This window comes from Sturnira hondurensis, unplaced genomic scaffold (genome assembly GCF_014824575.4).
Source record: "Sturnira hondurensis isolate 20B ecotype Veracruz unplaced genomic scaffold, ASM1482457v3 Scaffold0021354, whole genome shotgun sequence".
NCBI lineage: Eukaryota > Metazoa > Chordata > Mammalia > Chiroptera > Phyllostomidae > Sturnira > Sturnira hondurensis.
The window spans coordinates 22,129,264-22,147,754 of NW_028093985.1; the positions used below are offsets into that span (position 1 = coordinate 22,129,264).

The following is an 18,491-nucleotide window of genomic DNA, read 5'->3' on the forward strand; positions in this document are numbered from 1 at the left end:
TGGTCCTTTTTCTGATCCTCTCTTAAAGATAAATTTTACTGCAACTGAAGGACTAGAAAGAAAGTTTTACAGTTAGGTTGGTAATATAGGTAATTGTAATTATTGAGGTTAGACAAAGACTTTCCAAATATTGTTGTTCAGGGTACCAGAAGTCAGCTATTTTTCTATTAGAGGCAATAGGGAATGAGTAGCTCATAAAATTTTTTAAAGATTTTATTTATCTATATTTAGAGGGGAAGGGAGGGAGAGAGGGAGAGAAACATTAATGTATGGTTGCCTCTCATACGGCTCCTGCTGGGAACTGGCCTGCAACCCAGGCACGTGCCCTGACTGGGAATTAAACCGTGATTGTTTGGTTTGCAGGCCCGTGATCAATCCGCTGAGCTACACCAGACAGGGCTCATAAATTTTTTTTAAAAAAGAGTATTTTCAGCAAGTCCATTTCATAATAGGCTAGGCTAAAACTAAACTGCATAATTTCATAGAATCTCAGTTTTTCAGAGGATCTCAATATTCAACCAACAGGATGATATTCTCTCTGCTCGTGCCCTGCCAAGGGGTCATTCAACCTGTAGGTGGAAAACAGATTAGACATTCTAAAATGGAAGATGGATAAACAGAATCCTCCATCTGTAGTGAGGTTCAGATTCAGGCTCCACGTTTAAGCCAGACATCTGGGTCCCTCCACCATTTGTCGCTGGTAACTTCTTGTCCTTACGTGAACTATGCTTGCTCTTTGACCGCATGACCCCACATGCTTTTAGTCCTTTATTTTCTCTTAATCAATCATCCCTTTCTGTCTTCCAGTTTTCTCCTGTCCAGCCCCAGACACTGGTGTCTACCACTTAAGACAGGCTTTCAATATTATTTTCAACTCTAATATACCCATTCTGTTTCTTCAGACCTGGAATTAAGCATCTCAGAGTTTCTGAAGAAAAATCACACAGTGGTGACCATTGATGTTACTACATATCACTGTCTTTCTGACTAAGATTGGGTCCTCAGTTATGGTTTATATGTGTCTGATCAACCACCTGTGGTTTTTCTAACTCTTTCCTCTCCTCCAAAATCCTCTTCCTGAACCCAACCTTTCTTAGACTTAGCAGATGATGGTTCTACCATTTCACTGAGAATGGCATCAGTGAGGGCACAAAGTGAGAGCTGCAACTCCTTCTTACTCAGAAAGTTATTGGCATCTGTACCTACCCTTCCTGATGGAAGAGGTGCTTAACTAGAGGCTCATTTCTCAACCTGTGGCTTGGATTTCATTCCTTCCTACATACTCAATGAGTTCATTTTGTCTATCATCTCCCCTGTCTTTTACTTCAGAAAACAAAGGGAACAATGCTTTATCTCATAAACTATGAACACAAAAGTCAGGACCATCTTATAAGATTGGTATGTGGTTTTTAACTCTAAGTAAAAGACACCAACTCAGAATAACTTATAGAAAAAAAATGGAATTCACTGGGAAGATAATGATGTAACTCACAGTATAGGAGAAAGTACTAAACAACCAAACTTCCTGAGGGCAAAAAGTTCAAAATCATAGAAAATGGAATGATGGGCCTATGTGGTCATGTTATTTACACACCCAGGTTTATCCACCTTTTTTCCCTGTATGTCACCACTCAAAATTCAGCTCCTAAGACAGAATCCTTGGATTGGTCTAGCCCACCAGAAACATGTGTGAAGGAGACATTCTTTATATGTACTCCATTGACTTTCGTGTGGTATAGTTCGGTGGATATTGTTTGCCCTTATCTTGTTTGACTTCCCTGTAGCACTCGATGAGGATGAACATCCCCTCTTTCCTGAGTCCTTCTCTTTCTTGGATTTTTGTGATATTATTCTCAGGTCATCTGCCCATTTTTTAATTGAATTATTTGTTTGTTTGGTTTTGAGTTGTGTGAATTCTTTATATATTTTGGATATTAACCCCTTGTCAGAGCTGTTGTTTGAAAATATCATCTCCCATTTGTTGACTGCCTTTTTATTTTGTTGGCTGTTTCCTTTGCTGTGTAGAAGCTTTTTAGTTTGACATAGTACCTTTTTTTAACTTATTTTTTGGTTTACTTCTCTTGCATTTGAGGTCAAATTCATAAAATGTTCTCTAAGACTAAGGTCCCTAAGTTTAATGCCTGTTTCCATCTATGTAACTTATTGTTTCAGATCTTATATTTAGGCCTTTGATCCATCTAAAAATATTTTGGAATTAAATTCCTGCTACTGAACTTTGGGGCTCAACAGGAACAGGACTTCTATAATGACAAATATGTGGTCCAAGGCCATTTTTTGGTGGCTATAAGTGGGGTCTCCAGAACCAGAGGGAGCACATAGTTCTTCTTAATATTGAAGGTGTTTATGCTCGAGATGATACTGAATTCTATCTAGGCAAGAGATGTGCTTATGTGTTCAAAGCAAAGAACAACACAGTGACTCCTGGTGGTAAATCAAACAAAACCAGAGTGATCTGGGGAAAGGTAACTTATTTGTGCTCATGGAAACAGTGGTATGGTTCATGCTAAATTCTGAAGCAACCTTCCTGCTAAGGCCATTGGACACAGAATCCATATAATGCTTTACCCCTCAAGGATTTAAACTTATTGATAAATAAATAATAACCCTGACTGTGTGGCTGGTTGGGGGTCCAATATGAAGGATTCTGGGTTGGAGTACATGGTTGGGTTGCAGGTTCATCCCTGGTCAAGATGCAAAGGGGAGCCAACTGATGAGTGTATCTCTCACACATTGATGGTTCTCATCTTCTTTTTGTTCCTACCCTCCTCTCAATAAGTAAATAAAATCTATTTTAAAGAGTAACAAAAATAAGTAAAAAGATTTTATTTATTTGTTTTTAGAGAGGGGGAAGGGACGGAGAATGGGAGAGAAATACCCACTTGTGAGAGATCAATCAATCAGTTGCCTCTCTCATGCCGCCTGCTGGGGACCTGGCCTGCAACTCAGGCCTGTGCCCGGACTGGGAATTGAACCAATGACTTTTCGGTTCATAGGGTGGCATTCAGTCCAGTGAGCCATACCAGCCAGGGCCTTTGATCCATTTTGAATTAAATTTTTTTACATAGGAATAAAGTGTAATCTAGTTTCATTCTTTTGCATGTGGCTTTCTAATTTTCCCAGCACCATTTATTAAAGAGGCTTTCTTTTCTCCATTGTGTGTTTTTGGCTCCTTTGTCAAAAATTATTTTCCAATATACATATGGGTTTACTTCTGAGCTCTCAATTTTGATCCATTGTCTGTGTGTCTGTTTTTCTGACAATATTATACTGTCTTTAATTATTGTAGCTCTGTAGTATAATTTCAAATCAGAGTGTGTCACCTCCAGCATTGTTCTTTTTTCTCAGGACTGCTTTGGCTATTTGGAGTCTTTTGTGGTTCCGTAAAAATCTTATTTTTTGTTCTATTTCTTTAAAAACATGACATTGGGATTTTGATGGGGATTGAATTAACAGACACCTCTCCTAACAAGATATACAAATGGCCAACAGATACATGAAAAGATATTCAACTTCAGGGCTCTTAAGGAAATGCAAATCAGAATTACATCGAGATACAACATCACACCTGTTATAATGGCTATTATCAACAAGATAGGTGATAACAAGTGTTGGAGAGGTTGTGGAGAGAAAGGAACCCTCATTCACTACCAGTGGGAATGAAACTGGTATAGCTACTATGAAAAACAGTTTAGGGGTTCTTCAAAAAATAAGAATAAAGTTACCATGTGACTCAGAAATCCCTCTTCTGGGTATCTACCAGAAAAAAATTTGAAAACATTTAGTTACAAAAATATATGCATATCTATGTTCATTTCAGCATTATGCATGGTGGCCAAGCCATGGGCACAACCATAGTGTCCTTCAATAGATGACTGGGTAAAGATTTGGTACATATATACCACAGGTGGCAAAGGCTTGCTGCCTACTACAAGGCTTGCAGCCCGAATCCAGCCCTCCACCTTGTTTTATCTGGCCCGGCACCTTGTTTCTACCTAGCAGCAGCACTGAGCTCTTATTTAACTGTTAAGGAGTAGTTACATTGATTCAGTCCTAAAATTACATTTGGTCCTTTGAAGGCAGCTGCGAGACTGATGTGACCTCTAGTGAAAATGAATTTGACACCATACTATGGGATACTTAGTCATAAGAAAAGATAAAATACTGCCATTTACAACAACATGGATGAACCTTGATAATATTATGCTAACTGAAATGTCAATCAAAATAGGCTAAGAACTATTTCACTCATATGTGGGAACTCACAAACATAGACAACAGTATGGTGGTTACCGGAGGGAGGAACATGAGGGGTAGTAAAGGGTAAAGGGGGCCACATACATGGTGAGGGAAGAGGATTTGGCTGTGGGTGGTAGGCACACAGGACCAACAGAGATCATGTATCATAGAAATGTACACTTGAAACCTATATGATGTCACTGACCAATGTCACCCCAATAAATGTAATTTAAAAAGTGAAAGTTGACTCTCTCTTTAGTCTCCACTCTATCTTCATTTTTTCCTGCTTAAACATTAAATGTTGACTTCACACAGCTTAATGGCTCTTCTCAACCTCATGACTTTAACTTCCACCAGTTTTATATCAAAAACTGTACCTCCTGTCACAGCTCCCACTGGAGTTGTAGACTAAATTGTACACTTGAATGTTCAATAACATTCAGTGTATCTAAAAGAGAACTTTCTTCTTTCCCCTAACTCTACTCTTGTATTTCAATGAATGGCACATCTCTGATCAGATTCCCAATCTACTGCCCTGAGAGTCTCCCCAGGTCACACTCACAATGAATACTCAGTAATCAGACACCAAACTACTAAACCCTGTGGCATGCACTTCCTAAATATTTTTGTTCTCCTCTTTCCTATACTTATAACCACTCTTTTGATAAAGGTGCTCATAATTTCTCACATAGATTGCCACATTAGCCTCCTCAAGACTAGCTTTTTTCCCCATATCACCGTCCATTTTTCAGTGATCTTTCTAAATTTTGCTAATCTGATTCGCAAGCTTGGATCCTGTTCATTATCTTTCAGGATGAAAGTTTATCTCACACATCTGTCTTTGGCCACTTTCTCAGCCTTGCTGGTGGCCAATTTCTTACCTCACAACTGTAAAACAACCAAATTTCCAATTGGAGAGTCTAGAGTTGTTTTGTAATTTTGCCTGAGTGTAAGAATTCTTGGGAAAATTGTTAAATGTGTGGATTCTTGGCCTGGTCCTAAATGGATTGACTTGGAATCTCCAGAGGTGGGGCTTTAGAATCCATACTTATTCTTATGATGGGTCCCGTTTGTGAAATAATACCCTAATGTTTCTAGACAACCTTTTTACTTATGTTGCTTATTTATTCTGTAATGTCTTTCTCTCTTGTCCTTCAGGTTTTCAGTTAATGTCACTGAATAGAGAATCCTCATTTTGATTTAGATGCCCCCTTTTTTTCTGTGCTTCTGTACTATGAGGCTATCTCTGTCATAGAACCCAGTACATGGGAAAACAATATTTGACTGACTTTTCTATATTATAGCTGGTCTAAGAACACATTGGTTATCTCAGTTTTCCTTGCACAGAAGAGGAAAGTTGTAGGCATTGGGCAAAATTTACTTCAATATGTAAAAATGAGTCAAAAGCTCAATATACTTTTGTTTATAATACTTTATTTTTAGTTATTTGTTTACAATTTTTTTATCTTTAGAGGGGAAGGAAAGGAGAGAGGAAGAGAAATATCAGTGTATGGTTTCCTCTGCTTGGAACTGGCCCACAACTTAGGCATGTGCCCTGACTGGGAACTGAACTGCTATCCTTTGGTTCACAGGCCTGTGCTCAATACACTGAGCTACACCAGCCAGGGCTTACTTTTGTTTTAGATTTTTTCTGTTGCTTTACTATTAGAGATAGGCATGAGATAAACATTGTACAGCTACTTTACTGCTGTTACTATGACCCCTTTGGAATCATAATGTAGAAAAATATATTTTGATATGTGAAAATATTATAATATACTGGCAAGGAAAAATGGACAAAGGGAAGGATACTCAGGGCTCCAGTATAGTTAAAATATATACTACATAAATATTTGATGTTTGAACAGTTTATTAGAGGTATTTTACAATTTGTTTATTAGAGGTATTTTGTAATTTACATAATAGCTCTAATTTTTATTAGAGCTATTATGTGAAATGTGGCAAAAATTTGTATTTAAACACCACTTAATTAGCTTAAAACTAAAATTATGTAACATCTATGTTGCTTAGTTGTATAAAGTACTTCATGCATAAGGGTTAATAGTAGAAAATGTAGTAAGCCACAATGTTTTAACCGATAAGGACTAGGATATCTTTTTTTTTAAAGATTTCATTATTTATCTTTAGAGGGGAAGGGAAGGAGAGAAGGAGAGAAATATCAATGTATGGTTGCCTCTTGTGAGTCCCCTGTTGGGAACTGCCCTGCAACCCAGGTATGTTCCCTGACTGGGAATCGAACCACGATCGTGTGGTTCCCAGGCCCGCGCTCAATCCACTGAGCTATACCAGCCAGGGTGGGACTAGGATATAAGACAGTTCACTATTTGACCAGAAAGGTTTGACATCTGACTTTTGATTTTTAAATACATGTTGCTTAGTCTGCAAGAGTGCCAAGTTCCAAATGATCTGATAGTTAAGCATCTTCTCTTTCCTCCTATGCTTCCATAAAGCTAGGACTTACTTCGACAAGATCCAGTTCCAGGAGTGTTTTTGTTTTGTTTTTGAACAACAGCAACAACAACAGGAAATCACGAAAATACTTGTCTTTGCTTATTTTAGAATCAGCACATAAATGGCAAGTAGTAATGAGTGATCAGTTAATTAGGTGGAACCTGAAGTCCTAAAACATCCTTTGTTTTTTCACTTTGGTGGGAATTACAGACTTATTATGTTTTATGATTACCTTTAAAGAACTAGCGTAAATATAGTTGATGTTAAAAGGATAATCAGAATCTATTTTAGGAAGTGTGCTATGCTTTGTAGGTAAAATAAAAAGACAAAGAATTGGTAATTAAACTAGCCAAAGTCAAACTAAGTGCTAAATTTTGGATTAAAATAGATATCCAGATGTTACTTTTGTGTAAAAACTAAATAAAATAGTAATTTTCTTAAGGTTCCTTTAACGTAAATAGAAAAAAACTGGTGTTATCATCTTGAGTTTTGTCTTTATAGCTCTTTGAGAACAATTCTCTGTCTGGTCAATCAATTTTTTTTATACTCCACACTTTTCATGCATCTGCATACCTGAAGTTACTCTCTCATGGTCCCTTAGACCCTATTTCAAGCTGACATTAGCTTCATTGCTTCTTCACAATTGTTTCTTTGGTAGTTGGGTAGTTTACCTTCAACAGTTAGATGTACGTGAAGACTACAGGTTTCTGTACCCTCAACTTATATTGAAGTAATACATTACAATGTGAGGAATAAAGCAAGCCTCAGACTGAATTTTGAATCTCAACAAGCATTTTTAAAACATATTTTTAAAAGATTTTATTTATTTACTTTTAGAAAGAGGGGAAGGGAAGGAGAGAGGGAAACATTAATGTGTGGCTGCCTCTTGAACGCCCCCTACTGGGGACCTGGCCCACAACCCAGGCATGTGCCCTTGCCCTGACTGGGAATGTCTTTCTATGACTGGGTTATTTCACTTAGCATAATGTTCTCCAGGTCCATCCATACTGTCACGAATGTTAAATTTTCTTCTTTTTTTGTGACAGAGTAGTATTCCACTGTGATGTAGTTGTTTTAACCACTTACTTACTGATGGACACTTGGGCTGCTTCCGTCTCTTGACAACTGTAAATAATGCTGCCTTGCTTATAAGAACATAAGCACTTTTAGATTACAGAGAGTACAACCACTATGTTCTTTCAAATTAGTGTTTTGGGTTTCTTTGGATATATTCCCAGAAGTGGGATTGCTGGGTCAAAAGGCAAATCCATTTTTAATGTTTTGAGGTATCTCCATACTGCTTTCCGCAGTGGCTGCACCTGTCTGCATTCCCGCTAGCAATAGAAAAGGATTCCCTTTTCTCCACATCCTCACCAGCACTTCTTGTTGATTTACTGATGATGGCCATTCTGACAAGTGTGAGATGATATCTCATTGTGGTTATAATTTGCATTTCTCTGATGATTAGTGACTGCACATTTTTTAATACGTCTATTGGCTATCTGTATGTTTTTTTCTGGAGAAGTGCCTATTCAGGTGCTCTGAACTTTTCTAAATTGGGTTGCTTGGCTTTTTGGTGTTGAGTTTTATAAGTTCTTTATAATTTTTCATGATTATTTTTATTGTTGTTCAAGTACAGTTGTCTCCATTTTCTTTATAAAATTTGGATACTAATCCCTTATCAGATGTCTCAGTGAATATGTTCTCCCATTCTGTGAGTTGTCTTTTTATTTTGTTGATGTTTTCCTTTGCTGTGCAAACACCTTTTAGTTTGATGTAGTCCCATTTGTTTATTTTTTCTTTTGTTTCCCTTGCCTGGGGAGATATCTGATAAAATATTGTTATGAGCAATACCTGAGATTTTGCTGCCCAGTTATCTTCTACAGTTTTTATGGTTTCATGTATAACATTTAAGTTTTTGATCCATTTTGAATTTATTCTTGTGTGTGGTGTAAGAAGGTGGTCTGGTTTTATTTTTCAGCACACTTCTGTGCAATTTTCCATCTGCACATAAAGAGGACCATTTATTGATAAACTTTTTTCAGCCCACTCTTTGTGCTTACTTCCTCTGTCCAATATTAATTGATTATAAAGGTGTGGATTTATTTATGGGTTCACTCTTGTTTCATTGATCTATGTGTCTGTTTTAATGCCAGTACCAGGCTGTTTTGATTACTATGGCCTTATAGTATAGTTTCATATTAGGTAGCATGATTTTTCCAACTTTGTTCTTCTTTCTCAGGATCACAGTTTCTATGCGGGGCCTTTTGTGGTTCTACATACATTTTTGAAATATTTATAGTAGGTCTGTGAAATACATCATTGAAATTGCGATAGGAATTCTGCTGAATGCATAAATTGCTTTGGGTAGTATGGATATTTTAATGATGTTAATTCTTCCTATCCGTGAACACAGTATGAGTTTCTACTTCTTTATATCTTCTTTGATTCTTTTTTCAATGTGTTATAAGTTTCCAAATACAGGTCTTTTACATGCTTGGTTAGTTATTCCTAGGTATTTCATTCTTTTTGAAGCAATTATGAATGGGATTGTTTCCTTAATTTCCTTTTTGGTTAGTTCATTACTGGCATATAAGAATGCAACTGATTCTTGAATATTATTTTTTTATCCTGCTATTTTTCTGAATTCATTTATCAGTTCTACTAGTTTCTTGGCAGACTAATTTGGGTTCTGTATGTACAGTACCATGTCATCTGCACATAAAGACAGTTTTACTTCTTCCTTTCAAATTTGTATGCCTTTTATGTCTTGTTTAATTGCTGTGGCTAGGACTTTCAGTACTTTGTTGAATAAGAGAGGTGAATGCAAATATCCCTTTCTTGTTCCTGATCTTAACGGGAACGCTTGTAGTTTTTGCCCACTGAGTATGATGCTAATAGTGAGTTTGTCATATATGGCCTTTATTATGTTTAGATGTGTTCCCTCTATTTCCACTTTGCCAAGGGTTTTTAAAATCACAAATGGGTGCTGGATTTTGTTAAATCCTTTTTGCATCTATTGATATGATCATGTGGTTTTTATCATTTGTTTATGTGACAAATCACATTTATTGATTTGAGAATATTGCACCAAACTTGCATTCCTAGAATAAATACCACTTGATCATGGTGTTTAATCTTTTTGATGCATTGCTTTATCCAGTTTGATAATATTTTGTTGAGAATTTTAGCATCCATATTCATCAGAGATATTGGCTTATAATTTCCTTTCTTTGTAGTGTCTTTATCTGTTTTTGGAATTAGAATAATACTTACCTCGTAAAATGAGTTTGGGAGCTTGCCTTCCTCTTGAAGTTTTGAAATAGTTTGAGATGGAGAGGTGCTAGTTCTCAGAATGTTTGGTAAAATTCACCTGTGAAGCCATCTGGTCCAGGGCTTTTGTTTGTTGGGAGTTTTTGGTTACTGCTTCAGTTTCTCTAGGTGTAATCTGTCTATTCAGACTCTCTGATTCTTCCTGATTTAGTTTTGGAAGATTACATGTTTCCAGGAATTTACCTGTTTTGTCCAGTTTGTTCAGTTTGTTGGCATGGATTTATTCATAATATTTTCTTATATTTTTTAGTATTTCTTTGGTGTGAGTTTTTATTTCTCCTCTTTTATTTTTGAATTCACTTATTTAGATCCTTTCTCTTTTTTTCTTGATGAATTTGGTTAAAGTTTTGTCAATCTTGTTTATCTTTTCAAAGAACCAGCTCTTGGATTCATTGATCTTTTACATCATTATTTAGTCTCTGTTTCATTGATTTCTTCTCTGATATTTATTATTTCCTCCTGTCTATTTACTTTAAGCTTTCTCTGTTGTTCTTTTTCAAGTTCCTTTAAGTGTAAAGTTAGATTGTTTATTTGAGTCTGTGCTTGTTTTTTTGAGATAGTCCTGTAATGCTATGAATTCCCTGCTTAGGATGGCTTTCCCAGTGTCCTACAGATTTTGGATTCTCATGTTCTCATTTTCATTTGTTTCAAGATATCTTTTGATTTCTTTCTTGATCTTGTTGTTGGCCCATTCATTGTTTAATGACATGTTATTTAGCTTCCATGTCTTTGTGTGTTTTTCAGTGTTGTTTTTCTGATTTATTTCTAGTTTCATAGCATTGTGGTCAGAGAATATACTTGATATGATTTCAATCTTCCTAATTTTATTGAGACTTGTTTGTGTACTAACATCTGGTATATACTAGAAAATGTTCCATGTGCACTTGAAAAGGATGTATATTCTGTTGCTTTGTGGTAAAATGCTCTGAAAATATCCATTAGATCCACTTGATCTGTGTGTTGTTTAAGGCCACTATTTCCTTGTTGATTTTCTGTCAGGAAAATCTGTTCATTGAAGTTGATGGAGTATAAAATCCCTGACTATGACTGTATTTCTGTTCATCTCTCCCTTCATGTCCATCATGATTTACTTTACATATTTAGGTGTTTCTGTGTTGAGTGTGTTAATGATTACCAGGGTTATATCCTCTTGTTGGACTGTTCCTTTGATCATTATATAGTGTCCTTTTTTGTCTCTTACCATAGTCTTGGTTTAAGGTCCATTTTGTCAGATATAAGCACTGCTGTCTCAGTTTTTTTCTCCTTGCCATTTGTGTGAAATCTCTTTTTCTAAAAGATCTGAGATGGGTCTTTTGCAGGAAGCATATATATGGGTCCTGTTTTCTTATATATTCAGCTACCCAATATCTTTTGGTTGGAGCATTTAAGACATTTACATTCAAGGCGATTATCGCTAGATACATATTTAGTGCCATTGTATTGTTAGACTATTTCCCCCCCCTTCTTCTTCTTCTTCTTCTTCTTCTTCTTCTTCTTCTTCTTCTTCTTCTTCTTCTTCCTCTTCCTCCTCCTCCTCTTTTTCTTCTTCTTCTTCTTTTTCTTCTTCTCCTCCTCCTCCTTCTCCTTCTTCTCCTTCCTCCTCCTCCAACTCTTCCTCCTCCTTTTTCTTCTTTCTTTTTCTTCATCTTCTTTCTCCTCCTCCTCTTTTTCTTCTTTAAGCATACTCTCTAACATTTGCTGCTGTCCTGGTTTGATATTAACAAACTCCTTTAGCTTTTTCTTGTTTGGGTAGCTACTTATTTCTCCTTTGATTTTAAATCATAACCTTGCTGGGTAAAGTAGCCTAGGTTGTAGGTCCTTGTTTTTCATAACCTTGAGTATTTCACCATACTCTCTTCTGGCCTGAAATGTTTCTGTCAAGATATCAGACAACAGTTTAATTGGTGCTCCCTTGTATGTAACTACCTGCTTTTTTCTTGTGACTTTTAGAATTCTCTTCTTGTCTTTAAGCCTTGTCATTTTAATTATGATGTGTCTTAGTATAGTCCTCTTTGGGTCCAACATTTTTGGCACTCTGAGCTTTCTGGACTTGTGTGTCTTTTTCCTTCACCAGATTAGGGAAGATTTTGGTCATTATTTCTTTTTTAAAAGATTTTATTTAATTATTTTTAGAGAGGGGAAGGGAGGAAGAAAGAGAGGGAGAGAAACATCAATGTGTGGTTGCCTCCCATGAGCCTCATACTGGGCACCTGACCAGCAACCCAAGCATGTGCCCTAGACTTGGGAATCAAATCTGCAACCCTTTAATTCATAGGCTGTCATGCAATCCACTGAGCCACACCAGCCGGGGCAAGAAATTCATTCTTCAATATGGTCTTGATCCCTTACTATCTCTATTATCCTCTGGCATTCCCACGATGTGGATATTGTTACCCTTTGTGTACTATTAGGCCATAAAAAACAAGACAAAATTATCTTTGCAACAGTATGGATGGACCTGGAGAACATTATGCTAAGTGAAATAAGCCAGTCAGAGAAAGGCAAATACCATATGATTTCACACATATGTGGACTCTAATATATAAACTGAACTAAAAAACAAAAGAGAGATAGTCAGAGAGAGCAGGATGACAGCTAAAGTTGTGGGGCTATGAGGAGGCATTAAGCAAAAAAGGAGAAAGGGCTCATGAACATGGACAACAGTGTAGTGATTACAGGGCAGGGGAGGGAGGATATAAGAGGACAAAATGATAATGGGAAAATGCAATAAGAAATAAAGAATTTTTAAATAGTCTTCCAATACGAACTGTCCTTAGTATATGTGTTTGGCTTTTAGTTTGTAGATTAATGCTAATGTGTATATATATATATATATATATATATATATATATATATAATGCTGCCTATGGTGGTATATTTTGAGTTAAATAAATATAACATCCCATTCTGATATTTCAATATGTTCCTTTATAAATAGAAAAAAACTTCTATGACCAAAAATGACATTATCACACTTAACAAAATTAATAATTTATTACTGTACCATAATACACAGTCCATGTAAAATTTCTTATTATCCCTTTGCATGCAGTCTATTTGAGTTAAGATCCACTCCAAACACATCTTGTTAAATTTCTTAAGTCTCTTTCATTCTTCTGAGGTCCTCCCTGTTGTCTGAATGTCATATTATTTGATCATTTTCTTGGGGTGGCACTTGACTTGCTGCTTTATCCCCAGTAATCTCTGTAATCTAAAAGTTAATTATAAAGGCTTTATAAAATTCAAGTTAAAAGTTTTTGTCAGCCCTGGCCGATGTAGCTCAGTGGACTGAGCATGGACTGGGAACCAAAGGGTCACCAGTTTGATTCTCAGTCAGGGCACATGCCTGGGTTGTGGGTTGTGGGTACATGCTTGTGTGGGTTGTAGCCCCCCATTGGGGGACACATGAGAGGTAACCAAACATTGATGTTTTTCTCCCTCTCTTTCTCCCTTCCCCTCTCTCTATAGATTAAAAATTGAAAAAGTTTTTTTGTCAAAGTTAAAATCATAGGTATTGTTCAATAGTTTCAACTGCATCATACTGGGAGTCACAATGTTTGGTAGTGCCACCAGTGCTGATATTAAATTTGGCCATAGGATTAAGAGGTTTGAAAATCTATTTTTTCATTGTAAAGAATGTTCCTCAGCTTATGATCGATTTTTTTTTAGCTGGACTATATGGATTTCCAGGTTACCAACAGTCATTTGCCTAATTCTTCCGACATCAATTGATAAAACTTGGCTGAATTAAAAATCTTATTAGGGCTTGCTAAGTAGTTTATACAGGGGTGGGCAAAAGTAGGTTTACTGTGCTGTTATTTTGAGTTAATCAAACTATTGCAATAGTCAAAACCTGCATGTATTTTTCCATATGAGCAACTATAGACCTACTTTTGCCCACCCCTGTATTTCTAATTCTATCATTTATTTATTCCAGTTATAAGCTGGCTTTCTTTTGCCAAACAGACTTTCTTCAGAGTTGTTTAATTAAGCTAGATGATGGTTACTTCTGGTGGAATGAATGTTAACTCTTTTCTTCGCCTTTAAATTTGGAGGTAATTTACCAAGCAGGTGTCAGTCTCTAGAACTCTTTTTAAACCTGTATAACATGACTTCTTTTTAGTTCACCTTCTATTTTTTTATAATCCCCATTGTGCTTGTGCCAAAATAGCTATTTGGGAAAAATTATTATGGTGTATTACACTTCCTATTTGTTTTTTGTTGTTACATAAAGTTCCCCTGGTATCTCAGAATGTGGTAATCACTGTTCTTACTCTATTCATATTTCCTTGTAAGGTATACTCAATTTATTTATTGTAACTTCTCCTAACAGGGTATTTCCATGGTATTCCACAATGTCTGTTGTGTTTTGATTATTTCATTTGTAACATTTATTTGGTACTGAATTGATTTTTTGTAAATTGGTCATGTTCCAGTGCTGATCTCCTCTTACTTTCTACTCATTACTAACCTTTTTATCATTACTATCCTTTTTATCATTACTAACATTCTCCTTGGGTATCTAAATAAAACTCTCTTGTAGGTAGTCTCAGAAATAATTTGTATGGCTAATATTTGTTAAAGGGCAAATAGTAAAGATCTAGTACAACAGGCAGGAAATTATCTCTTGAAAATTTTGGTTGGTTTCAAGACTGACTTGAATTTCACAATACCTGGACTTACCATTATGAGGTCCCACTAGTTTATTTTCTGGTGCTATGCTGAAAACTGAAATAAGTTGGTATTCAAGTTGGGCAAATGCAACATATGAAATATAGTGTGCTTTGAGAGATAAGGGCCCTTGTGAAAGAGAATTCTTTACTTTCCATTTTGAAGCATTTTAAACATAAATTATAGGCAATATAGCAAAACCTTCATGACAGCATGGACCAGTGCTGAATCCCAAGAATGAATACTCACATGTAATAAAAACCAAACAAATGTTTGTTGAATGAATTAATTTCAACTCACTCATTTCTATGGGAACTAAAGATTTTATAAAGCAGCACAGATGTGAAAATAATAATCTTGTTGAGCTCTCTCTCTTAACTGAGATTCTATGTGCTTTTATATAGGACAGAGTGTCAAAGTTCTTTTGACTTTCCTGAAGGTGTTTACGACACTAAAAGATGTTTCTTAACCACCAGCTGATGTTTCTTAACACTGATGTTTCTTAACATCAGTAAGATGTTTCTTACTGATATTATTACTAAATTTTAACAATAAAGACACCACTTGAAGAAAACACTCTGGCATCTATCATACCCCAGGTTCTGCTTCCCATATTTACATATCTAAATACTCAGAAACACAATTTTTCATAATCACCTAGACATATTAAACCATGTATATTCACTGAAACTAGAGGAGGCTGATGTATTAATCAAGAATGTTAATAAAAGTATATAGCCAAGTGTTGGAAGCAACCTAGGTGCCCATCAGTAAATGAATGAATCAAAAAACTATGGTACATTTACACAATGGAATTCTATGCAGAAAGAAAGAAAGCAAAGGAGCTCCTACCTTTTGCAACAGCATGGATGGAACTGGAAAGCATTATGCTGAGTGAAACATGCCAGGTGTTGAAAGACAAATACCATATGATCTCTAATAAAGGTCATAAAGGTCAAATACCATATGACCTTTAATAGGAAGCTAAACAACAAAACAAAGAAGCAAGCAAAATATAACCAAAGACACTGAAATAGAGAACAGGCTGACAGGGACCAGAGGGGAGAGGGGAGGGAATTTCAGGGGAAAAGGAGGAGGGTTTACAGGAACAAGTACAAAAGACACATGGACAAAAACTAGGGGGGGGTGAAAATGGGAGGGAGGTGGGGAGTGCTGGGGTGGGTGGACTGGGATGAGAGTAAAAGACAGAAAACTGTACTTGAACAACAGTTAAAATAAATAAAAAAAAGAATATAAAAATATATTTGCCAAAGGGACAGGGCATTGTCTACTGGTCAACGTGAATTTTCTCTTCTTTTTTCTCCAGCAAAATCTACAGAATGGTCTTCATGAGCAGGAAATTTGATGATTTGAATGACTTGTACCTCCATGGCTGGTGCCCGATACTTCCAGTTCATTATGGTTGTTTAATTGGCAAATTAACACAAAGTTCTATGCTTGTAAAACTCCCTATTCTCCAGAGAGTGCTAGAAATCCAGCACTGACATTAAGCTCTTCAAATCCCTCTTTCGTACACAACAAGCAGACTATCCCCTTCTTTTATATATTCTTTTCTTTTGGGGGGTGGATATTGGCAAACATTTTCAATTAGCAATAATTGTACCTCAGATAAACCTCATTGGTTACAATACTGCTCTGTGCAAAGCTATACATTCTTTTAAAAAGATGGTTACTGTCCATGCAATTGATTGAGTTTATGTTTCCAGCTATGAACATAATCTAATCACTTAATTCTATTATCTCTGAGCTTTTACCTGGGTTACTTTATTTAAAATTTTGTTCTCTACCATAAAGCATCTAATCTTATTCTTTACTTTGTTTCTTTGAATACACACATATATATGTGTTTGTATAAATATAGTATATATGTGTATGTATATAGTATATAAATAGTATATATGTATATATATACAGGGGATGCTCTTTTATCTGAAATTTGTCAAAAATACAGTAAAAATTGAGGAGTAATACAATGAATTCTTGGTTATCTCTTACTTAAATTTACCAATTGTTAATTGTTTGCCAAACTAGCTTTATCCTGCTTCTCTTTTTCATTTTTCTCTTTCATTCTCTCTTTCTATCTCCTTTCTATCTCATTCTTATTATATTAAAAATTGTTGGACTTTTTCTGAGCAGACCTTGTAAATGTTTAGTAATTTAAAATAATTAATGACTTGATCTGTTCAATGCCATTAGGACAAGATTTAAACACACACACAGGTACATAATTTGGTATTTTATTCCATGATAAATTGACTTTGTAAGAAAATTACTTTCTATTAAATTCAGAGGTTGGAATAATGAACCTTAAACCGACATTTTCTTCTTGGAAATTTATTTGCACAATTGTACTTAATACCTCTGTTTTTAGTGTTGACTGTCTTATGACATTATTTCTTATGGATTTTAAAATGACATCATATGAAGTTTAATATAGTTTCAGATTTCTGAGTACAGCTAGAGATTTTTAAAAATTCAAAATACAACAGGGATTTTCAGATGAATGACTCAGTAAAGTTCAAGAATGTGAAATTACAGGACTTCCTTAAAGATTTTTTCTGATGAAAGAATACTTTAAAGTGCATACAGTGTTCAATTTATGTCATTTTTTGATAGAATGGGTTGATACGTGTCACTCCTTAAGGAAATTATTATCTTTTTATGGTTCTTTCAAGATATTTTTATATGTGTAACTAATGTTTTCATTTTGAAGTGGAGAAAAATATTTTCTAGAAATGTGTTACACTCATAACATAGAGACTTTAAAGTCTTTCATCCTATAAAATATTTATTTCATAAAGCAAGATTTAGCTAAAATGTGCACTGTTACTCTGAAGGTTTAAGTATAATTTCTTAAGATAATTCAGGCAGTCATTTGCTCCAAAGTTGTCCCCAGGGGGAAGAAGTTACATTTCTTGGTCCAGCTCTTTCATTATGCAATTCTATTGTGTTACCTTAGCCAAATTATTTGACCTCTTTGGGTTTAATTTCTCTGTACAAAAAAGAGTATGTGACTAGATGATTTCTAAAATCATCTCTAATTCTAGATTTCTGTGAATCTTTGGCAACAGGCCTAAAATTTTATTACCTGAAGAGAGTACTGAGAGAAGTAATTTTTTCACCTGCAAATTCACCTGTGATGATCTTTTGCTAGCAACAGAGACAGGAGCAAGCAGCTGGACCATGTGATGGATATAACGCACTCCTGTTAGCTCTTTCCCTATTTAGTCTTTCTTACACATGTTTTATAAACACCAAGTAATGCTTATTTACAACATTGTTGTACTGAATACATACTCTGTTATAAATGTAAAGAAGAGGATGAATGGGAGATCAAACAAGATTTCTTTTCTCCTTTCCAAATTTTTAAAATGAGTTAATGCTAGTTTACACCACTCAGACACACGAGAACAATATTAGGACCAATATGTTAATTTGAGACATTGCTGGCTCTGCAGTTCTAAGTATCATCTCAGAAATCTTATCTCTCTACACTAAAGTTTGACTACATCCAATTATTTTCTGAGACATTGTATAGAATTTAATACATTCATGACAGTAGGCTATCTCTTTGGAGCAGAGGCTCATCTGCCTCCACATAAATTACTGGAGAAAATTTATTCAGTTCAAAGGAGCACTATTTCTTACAAACTTTCTGGAAAATATTCCTCAAAATGTTCTTATGTAGACCTCCATTTACTGCTGGCTTAATGATCAGAAGGATTTGGAGAGAACAA

The 18,491-nt window shown here is 35.5% G+C and overlaps 1 pseudogene; it reads right to left on the reverse strand.

Moving 5' to 3' along the window:
- Positions 1-16,207: 16,207 nt before the first annotated feature.
- Positions 16,208-16,401, reverse strand: LOC118977538 (uncharacterized; annotated as a pseudogene).
- Positions 16,402-18,491: the final 2,090 nt, after the last annotated feature.